The sequence below is a fragment of the Corapipo altera genome, unplaced genomic scaffold, assembly GCF_003945725.1.
Source record: "Corapipo altera isolate COAL_440 unplaced genomic scaffold, ASM394572v1 60972, whole genome shotgun sequence".
NCBI lineage: Eukaryota > Metazoa > Chordata > Aves > Passeriformes > Pipridae > Corapipo > Corapipo altera.
Genome location: NW_020885013.1, coordinates 264,719 through 276,862, shown reverse-complemented (window position 1 = coordinate 276,862; position 12,144 = coordinate 264,719). Strand labels below are relative to the sequence as shown.

The 12,144-nt window shown below is 44.7% G+C and overlaps 1 long non-coding RNA gene across 1 annotated transcript; it reads left to right on the top strand.

The window, feature by feature from the left end:
* The first annotated feature begins 2,731 nt into the window (after positions 1 to 2,731).
* On the top strand, positions 2,732 to 11,484 carry LOC113958936. The gene is made up of 3 exons (XR_003531654.1): positions 2,732 to 2,901; positions 8,101 to 8,107; positions 11,474 to 11,484. It is a non-coding gene; the product is annotated as an uncharacterized LOC113958936 (long non-coding RNA).
* The last annotated feature ends 660 nt before the right edge of the window (positions 11,485 to 12,144 follow it).

Below are 12,144 nucleotides of genomic sequence, written 5' to 3'. Positions count from 1 at the left end.
CACCCCTCCAGGTAAAAGCAATCTGTGACCTGCTGTTACAATCTGCTTAAATATTGCAGAAAGAACTTTTAGATTAGAATATTCCCTTGAGTAAAATTAAAACTCATACAAGTTATCTGTTGATACCGAAACTGTTTTTATTAATTGTTAAGAGAGGAAAAAATAAGAAAAGATTGGAAAATGTTAAGATTACTTTTAGAAGCAGAAAAAAGATACCACCAAAAACTACCTTTCCGTCGAGTTGGTCTGTGGGGTGGGGGGAGAGAGAGAGAGAAGCAGTTTTCTGCCTCTTTTTTTTCTCATTCTCTGCCGCTTTCGATGTTATCTCTTTAGCTTCAGGAGGTCTTTTACAACTTTAGTTCTCTGGAATGCAGTCAGGATGTGGGTTTCCCTGCTCACACTGGGCCATGTCCCAGGTCGTGCGGAGGTCTCGGTCCAGCCGCACCTCTCGGCCCTCAGAAATATGGCAGGGGTGGAGAACTCACGCAGGTGGCACGGTGGGTCTCAGTCCACTTCAAGATGGCAGAGGTCCGGTCTCTGGCGACAGGCGGGCAGCATATGGTGGCAGAAGAAAAGGTGAGGGCGAGGTGGGGGAGAGACTTTCAGCTGCTATAGCCAATTCTCTTTCCCACTGCTCTTTCCCTACTTTTCCCAAATTTCTCCTCAACTTTTATAGTGTTTAAAGGAGGTTGTGTGTGGTTTCTTGGCACATAGCCCTATTCAGATGTTTGAAGAGATATGATAACCATGTGTGGTGGGGGGAAACAGTTTTCCCCCTGCAGTTATAAAATGGTAAAACCCCAGGGGGTGGTGACCCTTGAAGTTTTGAGGTTTTACCCAATGAGCGCTTCTGCAAAATATAAACATATCACAACCAGAACGGAAGAGAAGGTAGTTGTAGTTGGTGGTAGAAGAAGTAACCATGTTGTGAGAGCCATGAGGAGTGAGAACAGGAACCCCCCCTGGGGGGGCTCTGGTCCCCCAGCCCCGGTTGGGGGCTGCAGAGACTTGGAACAGTGTTAGACTGAACTAAGTGTCTGTAGTTGAGCCAGGAGATGTTTCTCCACTGTGAGCGGTAGCAAAAGATACTGAAAAGTGGCGGCAGAACAGCAGAGAGCCAGGAGAGATAAGACCAAGCAGCAACAACAGGCAGGCAGAGAGAACTCCTGGAAGGAGAGAGAGAAAGAGAACGAGAACCTGCAGCAACAGAGAGAGAGAGGAAGTTGGGGTAAGAACTGAAATAAAACCCCATACCCCTCTGAGACCTCCAAGAAAGGAGGAAAATGATGGACTCTTACTTGAAAGAGTCTTAAAGTGCTACAGCACTTACAGAGAGGAGCTGAAAAGCACCGAGAAGAATCCGGAGGGTGACCTTGGCCCCCCCTGCTGCTTGAGACAGAGCACAGAGCTCTGAAGCCAGACAAGGCCCAGAAAGCAGGTAGAGAGTTAAAATCAGATTTTAAGGCAGAATGTAGGTATAAACAAGAGCACGGAGCATTTTGCCAATACTTAGCTAGGATGTACTGCCAAAACCTAGAGATCAGGTGGTACCGTACACTGGAAGAATGCACACATCTAACTTAAGTAAGATAAGGGGCGAAATGGGGGCTCGGGTCCAAGAGTCTTGCAAAATTCACCATGGAGTCAGTAAAAACCAAGAAAGTTGAAAAGTTCAGCCGAGGAAGAGGAGTAAAATCCGACTCCCAGAGGATGAAGAAACAGGAACAACCCTCCTAGATTCTCCCCAAATTGAAGACCACACCCCTGACTCCACTCAAACTCCGTCTATTATGAATATTATAACTAGATGTTGCAATTATATGAATATGTATGTGAAATTTTGCAATCACCTGTAAAAATGGTATATAATCATGTCTGCTTACTAAAGAGACAGAGTAGTTTGTCCAGCGCGAGCTGGCTACTCTCCAACATTGCCTAAATAAACATACCTCGCTGCTTAAAGACTAAAACTTGTCTCTGAGCAGTTCTCTGCGCCTTCTTGGGGGCACTTATTGGCATCAGTTCTGTAGGGAACTTGAATCCCCTGAAGATAGGGACCATCACGAAGACCCCTGAGCTTCGTGATATGACGTAGTGAAGTGACCCTTGTCCTGGTGAACACAGCCTACGGAAGAAGACCCTCGCTTAGAAACGAGTGGTCGAGGGGGTTTGGATACCCCCTGGTGAGTACTGGCAGAGATCCAGCCACAGTTGTTGCATGCATGAGAGGAAGAAAACTTGCTGCCTTAGAGACTACTGTTCTGAGAGTACAAAAAGATCATTTCCTTCTTCCCTTCTGGACTTTTATTTGGAGGGGAGAAGAGATTTGATCCATTGTAAATAATTTTATGTCATGGCAGAGATAGCTAAGATTGTATATAATGTATTGTAGTATTTATTTGTACAGTCATTGTAATATGTTCCCTTTCCCCCATTTTGAGTCTCGTGTGGTTGTCTGGAAAACCATCTCACATTGGGTTGAGATGTAGGAGGGGGCTTGGACTAGGGAATTAGATTTTGAAGCTCTCAAACCATGACACCATGAACAATAACAGGATCCTTTGGCAGGAAAACTCCAGTGGGAAAATTCTGGTGAGAACTTCTGGTGGAAAACTGACACAGAATTTTTGGTAGGAAGTTTTTGGACAGGCAGAAATAATGGTGAAACATAATTTTTGGCATTTTCTATGTTATCTGTCTGTTACACCTGCACTCTGTTGCTAGGGGAATGGAGAAGAACACATTAACAATGTCAGTGGTGGCACTACTTTGCTGCCTTGAACTCCAGTTCGTACTGAAGTTCCAACATGTCCGGCACAGCAACAGTCAGTGGTGGTGTGACTTCATTCAGGTCATGATAGTCCACTGTCAGCCTCCACTCTCCATTGGACTTATGCACTGGTTGTATAGGGTTATTGAAAGGTGAGTGAGTCTTGTTGACCACCCCTTAGATCTCCAGTTCAGGAATAAACTTACGGATGGGAATCATGGAGTCTTGGTTAGTGCTGTGTTGCTGATGATGCACAGTTGCAGTGGCGATAGGCACCTGTTGTTCTTCAACCCTTAGCAGTCCCACAGCAGAGGTGTCTTCTGAGAGACCAGGCAAGGTTCTTAGCTGTCTAGTTTCTTCTGTCTCCACAGCAACTATTCCAAAAGCCCAACGATGTCCTTTTGGGTCTTTGGAATATCCTCTCCTGAGGTAATCTATGCCAATGATGCGTGGGGCCTCTGGACCAGTCGCAATGGGTTGTTTTTGCCATTCATTCCCAGTCAGGTTCACTTCAACTTCCAGTACAGTCAACTGTTGGGATTCTCCTGTCATCCCAGAAATGGAAATAGATGCTGTCCCTACATATCTTGATGGCATCAGGGTACATTGTGTACCAGTGTCAACCAAAGCCTTATATTCTTGTGGGTCTGATGTGCTGGTTGGTCAATGGCCCCTATTGAAAACCTGACTGCTTGCAGGAGCAATTTGCATTACTGTGCCGAATTGTCCAAGAACATCCTGTCCCCACAATGTACACAGAATGGGAGCAACAAAAGGAGCTATTTTGGTTATTTGTCCTTCTGGTCCCAAGACTGTGTATTTGAGCACTCTGTTTGGGTCTTTGTGTGCCTCCCACTCCCTGAATGGTTGCAGTTGGGCAAACAGTGGGCCAGTTAAGTGACCATTAGGAGTCTTTTATGATGGTAACATCGACTCCAGTGTCCACTAAGCCTGTAATTTAGTGCCCATCAACCTGGCACGTCATGCACGGCTGTGTGGTTGTAATGGTTGTTGCCCAGTAAATTTGTGGCTGGTCTGTGCTACTTAAGGCCCTTGAACCCCACTCCCCCTCCCCCGCAGGCAATGCGCTGTAGAAGGGGATTATTTGGGCGATTTTTTGTCCCTTAGGGATGAAACAAGGGGGTGAAGGGGTCCAGGTCATTATTTGAATTTCACTACGAGAGTCAGAGTCTATTACTCCAGGCAGCACAAATAAACCCATTCTGCTGGTTGAAGATCTCCCAATTAGTAGTGCATGCACCCCTGGGCTAAAGGGACCCCAAAGCCCTGTAAGGATCAGTACTACATCTGTGGAAGATATGATGACTGGTTCTCAGTTGTGGTGGAGGGGCACAAATCGCAAGCCTTTTCCCCTTGAGTCGCATTTATTTACTGTACTGGGGCATGCAACAACGCCTCTTGCTTCCAGTTTCCCCGCTGCGAGGAGTTTTTTGACCCCCTCCTCCCGTTTGGGTACTTGTGGGATGCTACTGCAGAGGGTCTCTGGGCAATCTTTTTGAAAGTGGTCAGGGGCACCACATCTAAAGCAACCACTTCTGGGTCTGACTCCTTCCTGCACTCTTAGCTGGGCACTTAGGGCTGTGGTTAAAGAGGCAGACTGGTGTTCCACGAAGCCAACCCCTTGGCAGGCATGAACCAACTCAGCAATGCTGCAACTCTCCCTTTTAGGAAGGGTCTGCAAAGCTCTTTTACAGTCTGGGTTTGTGTTCTCAAAAGCCAGTTGCCTGTAAAGCATCTCTCTGGCTTCGTCATGCTCAACCTGCCTGTTTAAAGTAGATTGCAGCTGATCTAGGAATTGTGAGTATGGTTCAGTAGAACCTTGTAATACCTTCGTGAAAGACAGGTTACTATCCTGGTCTGTAGTGGGTAATTTCCTCATGGTTTTCAGGACTAGTTTTACAAATACCTTGTATATTTCTCTGGGGTAATTGGACTGGGCATCTACTGTGCTGTAATTCCCCTCCCCGGTTAGTTGGTGTGTTGTTATGCCTGTTTGTGGGTTGTTAGCATACACAGAGCAATTCTCCCGATAATCGGTTAACCAGACGCTGTACTGAGTGTTAGTAAGAGCTACTTTCAGTAAGGTCTTCCAATCATGAGGTGTAGAAACACAGATGGAACTCAGCATCTCCAAATACGCAAAAGTATTGGTTGAGGACATGCCAGTTTCCCTTACCAATTGCCTCAATTCCTTTGTCACCTTATATGGCAGAGGTTGGAATTGAGGGGGCTGACATTGACGAAAAATGACTGGGCATGCATGTATAACCTGCAAGTCTCCCACTCGAAATGCCTCCTTCCGACACAGTTCCCACCTGTCAACCGATTTTCCCCCGCTTGCCCCCTCGCTCCCTCCCGGTGGAACCATCTCTGGTCCCTCCTCCTCATCCCCCCATGCCTCCCCCCTGTGGTCCCAGTAAACCTGGTTCCCTGTGGGGGGTGGTGGTGAATGAAGGACACGGTGTGGGGGAGGGGTCATTCCTCCCCCCCAAGCCTAAGGTTGGAGCGGGGTGGCACTGGGGCTGGAAGAGATGGTGCATGTGGTCGCTGTTCATCTACAGTGTGAGGTGGCAAATAGGCTGGGTTCCCCCCTTCATCACTGCAGCGGGGCCCTATACACTGATCCCATGGGCTGGGATCCCTCATTACAGGCTCCGTTCCCTCCCCACGACCCGTACTCTCGTGGCTACCGGCACCTGACCCGTAACTTAAATCACAAGTGTTTCCCTCCTGTCCCGGTAAACCCTGTGCGTTTGTGTATCTACGCATGGGATTCGGGCTGTGACCAGCAGCGTGGGTGGGGCTTTGTGTGTTAGTGTGGGATGATTGTACTGTTCGCTCGTGGGCTCTATGTAAAGCAGACATATTTATTTGCCAGGTTGGAATGGCATTATTAGCTCGGGGGTCTCCTGCCTGAGCTTTCAGTCTCATGAGGTTTCCGATTTTGTCCCATATTTCTAGGTGAAGGGCTTCTACAAGCAGGAGCTCTGGTACGACTGTTTTAATAAATTACACAAGCTCTGTTAATTCAACCCTTGTGGTTTGTACATGGTAAGGTCTCAGTAGGATAGCTGATGCTTCTGTGTCTCGTGATATCTCAGTAGAGAAAAAGTTTCCCATGTTTGTTTACCTTACTGAAACAGGAGGCCAGGCCCAGAAGAGTTAACTAAGAAATTTGGGCCTGCTAACAAGATGCTAACATCTAAGACGATCTCTGCTCGTTCTGTTCTACTTACTGGACCAAAGCTTAAGCTTATAGTACAAGAACATAAAATAGACTTAGAGGCAATAAATTAGAAATATAACAGGATCAGGTAGACATTTGAATAGGAGAAATAGGTCTGGAACCAGGGCTTTTCTGAGTTTCACTGAGCGGGTCAAGAACAATGGAAAGGAAGAAAGGTCAAACTGAGGAAGAGGAGTTAAAGCCCCCTGCCCCATGGATGAAGATGGGAACGACCCCTTGAAATGGGGTGCCAAGAGAAGCACCGCCCCAAGTTCCACCTATTCTCCATCTATTTTTAATATGTATTGATAGATGTTGTAATCGTTTGAATATGCATTTAATCACATCTAAAAATTGTATAAAAGTGCTGATTTTCTGAAGAGTCGGTGAGCAAGTTTGTCCAGCGCGAGCTGGCTTGCTCCCAGAGCAGCAAATAAATACCTTTGCTGCTCAAAAGATCAAAGTCTCTGGGCAGTTTCTCAGACCGATTTTTCGGATTCATTTGGCGACCGCGGCAACACAACTTCTCCACCCGGTTGCGGAGACCCTGGGAGGACGGGACCCCCTGGGCGCCCTTGGGTAAGTCTTTCTACCCGAAGGGGCTCCCTCCTTCGGTGATCTCTTGTGGGGACTGGACAAGAACACTGCCTATTGATAAAAGGTATTTATATCTGGTTTCTGGTTTTGTTTATTCTGGTTCTGGTTATTGGATACCCGTAAGTCGAAAACGGGACACCGTCTCTCGCGGGGAATACGGGAGAGGACGCTCTTCCTGGGGAATAACCCCTCTGGGTTGGTATGTTCTGGTTTTGTCTGTACTTGGTCTAATAGTGTTTACATCAAGGAAAACAAAGCACCTATGTTTCCTTTGGTTATTCTTTTGTCTATGTTTTAGAACTATCTATTATGCACTCTTGGAAAATAGCAATTGTCATAGCAGTTTGTGCGTGCTATATTGCTCTGTTAATTTTCTGTCTTCTTGCTCTGTGTTGTCGGCAATTTCAAACTCCTGAAATTTCTGTTCACCCTGAACCAACCATAGAAACATCCTGTTAAATCTGTATGGGGAGGGGATCTGAGAGATTGACTGTGAATCCACCACATAGCTTAAAACCCAGAATTAAGATCTGTCCATTTTGCAATTGTTCATTGTATGTGCGTGCTCTATGTAACAACTGTTTTAAGTATATTCTAGGACCCAGATCCTCCCAAGAAATAAGGTTAGGGTGGACTTTAAATTTGTATTGTGTCAGATGTGGAAATAATCAAACTTTAGAGGAAACTAGGTATTATTGTTGCAGGATTCATAGGCCAGTGTTTCTTTCAATACGCCCAGAATTTTAACATCTGTTTTGGATTTTGTGTTTTGAGTATAAGGATTTGTTACAAAAGTGGGCGTTCGGTGGTTGACAGCAGGATCTTGTGGATTTATGTGAATATATAGGCTCGTTGTGAGAGCCAGGTGTATTTATGGTCTAAGGGTGACATCTTTTGGATTTTTGTATTAGTGCAAGTTGGTTATAAGAACTAGTAATTTCAGAAACTGGTTATAAAGCTAGTAATTCTAGGAAATCTTTGTTGAAAACCAGTATTAGGGTTTGGTGGTTGAATACTGTGTAGAATATTGTAGTTGTGGTTGTTAGCATATTTCAGATCTAACTCCCTGCTTTCATAATGGGAATCAGTGGAAGCAAGGAGATAAATTCTAAGACTCCTGTAGGATGTATCTTGAGTCATTGGAAGGAATTAGGAGGAACTTCTGGGGGTAATCTGAGTAAGAAGACCTTTTTAAAATATTACCAGAATTGGTGGCCTTTGTACACTTTGGATGATGGCGAAAAATGGCCTCCGCAGGGGAACCTTAATTACAATACCATCTTACAGCTTATGTTATTTCTCCGTAGGGAGCAAAAGTGGGATGAAGTTATGTATGCCGATATGTTTTTTACGTTAAGGAATAAACCAGAGTGGTAGAAAAGCTGTGGAATTAATGTAGCCCCCCAGGACCCTCTTGTACTGGCATTAGAGAGAAATCAGAAAAATACTAAGCCGAAAAAGCATTGCTGTGATGCCTGTAGCATAGGTCAGAGGTGTCTTAAGCTAGGAAGGAGAGAGAGTGATGGAGATAGTATCTTGGACCCTCAGGAATTGCAGTCAGCTTGTTTTAGAGGACCGGAACCAGTTAGGCAGGGACCAAGTAGCCCGCAGGAATCGGGATTAGGAGCAGATGATTCTAGGAGTATAGTTGAGAGTGTAGATGACCCCGAGGAAGGGATAAGTAGTACTCATCGTGGTCAGGCTTCAGTACAGAGTGGGAGAAGGAGGAGCGGGGTCAAGACAAGGGCACAAACAGCAGGGACTGGTCATATGTTAGTGCCTCTGCGTCAGGTAATAGCACCGACAGGCACGCAGGCAAAAGTGAAAGTACCTTTTTCGGCTAGTGATCTGAACAGCTGGAGAGAGGAAGCTAAGTGCTTCAGGGAAAATCCTGAGAAGGTAGCTAAAAGATTTGAATTGATTGCAAAGAATCAAGAAATAGACTGGAATGATATTGACTTAATGTTATCAGAATTGACAGAAACAGAGAAAGACCTGGTAATAAAAACAGCTAGACGAGAAGTGATAAGTCAGATTGCCACGGGAGTTCTAACAGGGGATGTAGATCAAATTTTTCCATTGCAACAACCTAACTGGGATCCAAACAATTTAGAACATTATAGAATGCTGATGAAATATAGGGACTTGATTAAGGTGGGATTACAAAATGCTATTCCTAAAGCAGTGAATTGGGCAGCCTTGTATGATATAAGGCAGGGACGAAATGAAACCCCCACAGAGTTTTTGGACAGACTGAGGGCTGCTATGAGAAAATACACCACCTTAGATCCGTCATCAGAGGAAGGTAAATTACATTTAGTGGGGTTATTGATGGGACAAAGTAATCCTGACATTAGGAAGAGATTGCAGAAAATAGATCACCCTGCCAATAAAGACTTAGAAGTTTTAATGAATGAAACCTGGAAAGTGTATAACAACAGGGAAAAGAGGGAAGACAGAAGGTTTACAAGAGCAATGATTGCAGCTTTAACACAGAACCTGGTAACAGCTGGACGATATTACAGGGGTCGTGGTCGGGGACAAGCAACACGGGGAAGGGGAGGTTCACCCTTTAGGCAAACAGAGATAAGTCAAAATCAGTGTGCTTATTGTAAAAAAGAGGGACACTGGAAAAGAGAGTGTCCCACTCGGGCAAATAGAAATTCGAGGGGGGCTGTCATAGACCATCAAGATAGTGATTGACGGGGACCGGCTGGTTTTTCCCTGGCAGACCCGCTGGTTACAATTCGGTTAGGGGAAGAAGAAGAAAAACTGGATTTTTTGGTCGACACTGGGGCAACATTTTCGGTTTTAAATCAGGAATTGATACCTAAAACTGATGATTATGTACAAGTTATTGGTGCCACTGGCCAATCAGAAAAGGTTTTCTTTTTAAAACCTCTAAAGTTTAAAATCGGGAAACAAATGGGATTGCATCAGTTTCTGTATTTACCAAGTTCACCTAAACCCTTATTGGGTAGAGATTTATTAGAAAATTTGGGAGCTGTAATAAAATTTAAACAAGGTAAAATTGAATTCAGAGTAAAGGAGGAACAATTGCTGGCAGCTCTGAGTTTAACTATGAGCTGCATGGAACCGAAGCCAAACAACCAAGATATTGATCAAATTATGGATCAAGTGTACCCCCTGGTATGGACCACTGACACCCCGGGTAAGTCAAAATGGGCAACTCCTATTCAGATAGAACTACAACCAGGAGCTAAGCCCGTAGCAAAGAAACAATATCCACTGAGGTTAGAGGACAGAAAAGGAATTGAACCAATAATTGAAAACTTTTTGAAATTAGGACTGTTGATAGAGTGTGAATCAGATTTTAACACTCCAATTCTTCCAGTGAAGAAACCGAATGGAACTTACAGGTTAGTACAAGATCTGAGAGCAGTAAATCAAATAACCAAAACTATACATCCTGTTGTAGCAAACCCTTATACACTTTTGACTAAATTAAGGGACAATTTGATTTGGTTTACAGTGTTGGATCTAAAAGATGCCTTTTTCTGTCTACCCCTAGCACAGGAAAGTCAAAAGATTTTTGCCTTTGAATGGGAATCTGTTAACAAAGGGAGAAAGATGCAAATTACATGGACGGTCTTGCCTCAAGGGTTTAAGAATAGCCCCACACTTTTTGGTAATGAACTAGCCAGAGAGCTAGAATTATGGCAACAGTCACTGGGAGAAGGTGTGCTTCTGCAGTATGTGGATGATCTCCTGATAGCAACAGAAACAAAAGAGGACTGTATTCAGTGGACAATATCTCTCTTAAACTTTTTGGGTTTAAGTGGTTATCGAGTCTCTCAACAGAAAGCCCAGTTGGTCCAGGAGAAAGTCGTGTACCTGGGATATGAAGTATCGGGAGGACAACGATCCCTGGGGACAGCGAGGAAAGAAACCATCTGCCAGACACCCAGACCAGAGACGGTGAGGAGCCTCCAAGCCTTTCTGGGAATGACAGGTTGGTGTCGCTTGTGGATATATCAGTATGGAATAATTGCAAAACCTTTGTATGATCTGCTGAAAGTGAACAAAGACCACTTAACCTGGACCCCTGAAGCAGACAAAGCCTTCAAGAGACTGAAGCGAGAACTCATGAGGGCTCCGGCGTTGGGTTTACCCGATGTGACAAAGCCCTTCTGGTTGTTCTCGCACGAACGTCAAGGAATGGCTTTAGGAGTCTTGGCTCAACAACTGGGACCACACAAAAGAGCAGTAGCCTACTTCTCCAAACAACTGGATGAGGTAAGCAAAGGATGACCTACCTGTCTGAGAGCAGTTGCAGTAGTAGTTGTAAACATAGAAGAAGCTAGAAAGCTTACTATGGGACAGAAAATGACTGTGTTAGTATCCCATACTGTATCTGCAGTGCTAGAACAGAAAGGGAACCATTGGCTGTCACCTTCTCGGTTCCTGAAGTATCAGGCAATCCTAGCTGAATCAGATGATGTGACCATTCAGGTGACTAACATTATCAACCCAACTTCATTCCTAGAAGGAAAAACCCCAGCAGAACCTGTTGTACACGATTGCTTGGAGACCATCGAAGCAGTGTACTCCAGTCGCCCAGACCTCAAAGAAGAACCCCTCCAGGATGCAGACGACTGGTTCTCGGATGGTAGTAGTTTTGTGAAACAAGGCACAAGAATGGCTGGTTATGCAGTAACTACAACAGAACAGGTAATCGAATCCAACCCCTTACCTGCAGGAACCTCAGCTCAGAAAGCAGAACTGACAGTTCTCACCCGAGCTCTTGAACTAGCAAAGGGAAAGCGAATCAACATTTGGACTGACTCTAAATATGCTTTTGCTGTTGTACATGCCCACGGAGCAATCTGGAAGGAAAGAGGACTGTTAACCACACAAGGAAAAGCTGTAAAACATGCTGAGGAGATCCTGCGATTGCTAGAAGCCGTCCAACTCCCATCACAGGTGGCTATAATGCATTGCAGGGGACACCTGAAAGGCAACACCGTTCCAGAGATAGGAAACAGAAAAGCAGATGCAGAAGCCAAATTGGCTGCTGCAAGGAGTACTGAACAACCAATAGCAACTCTAGTCCCAGAAGGATTAGACACAGATCAACAGGTAGAGTATCAAGAAACAGATCATCAGTGGATACATAAAAACGGAGGTAAGCTGCTACAAAATGGATGGGGTCAATTGAAGACAGGCCAATTAGTATTACCAGAAAAATTAATATGGTAATTTGTGAAAACAGAACATGATAAAACTCACTGGGGAGTGGATCCACTCTATCAACACTTAAAAACTAGAGTAGCAGGACCAAATTTGCTCACCACAATAAAGCAAGTCACATCTCGATGTGAACTCTGTCTGAAAAATAATCCAAATACTAAACTTAAAATTAATCTAGGAGCAATAAAAAGAGGAAGTTTTCCTGGTGAGATCTGGAAAATTGATTTTTCTGAACTACCAAGAAAAGGGGGGTACCATTATTTATTAGTTTTGACTGATACATTTTCTGGTTGGCCAGAAGCGTTTCCATGCAGAACAA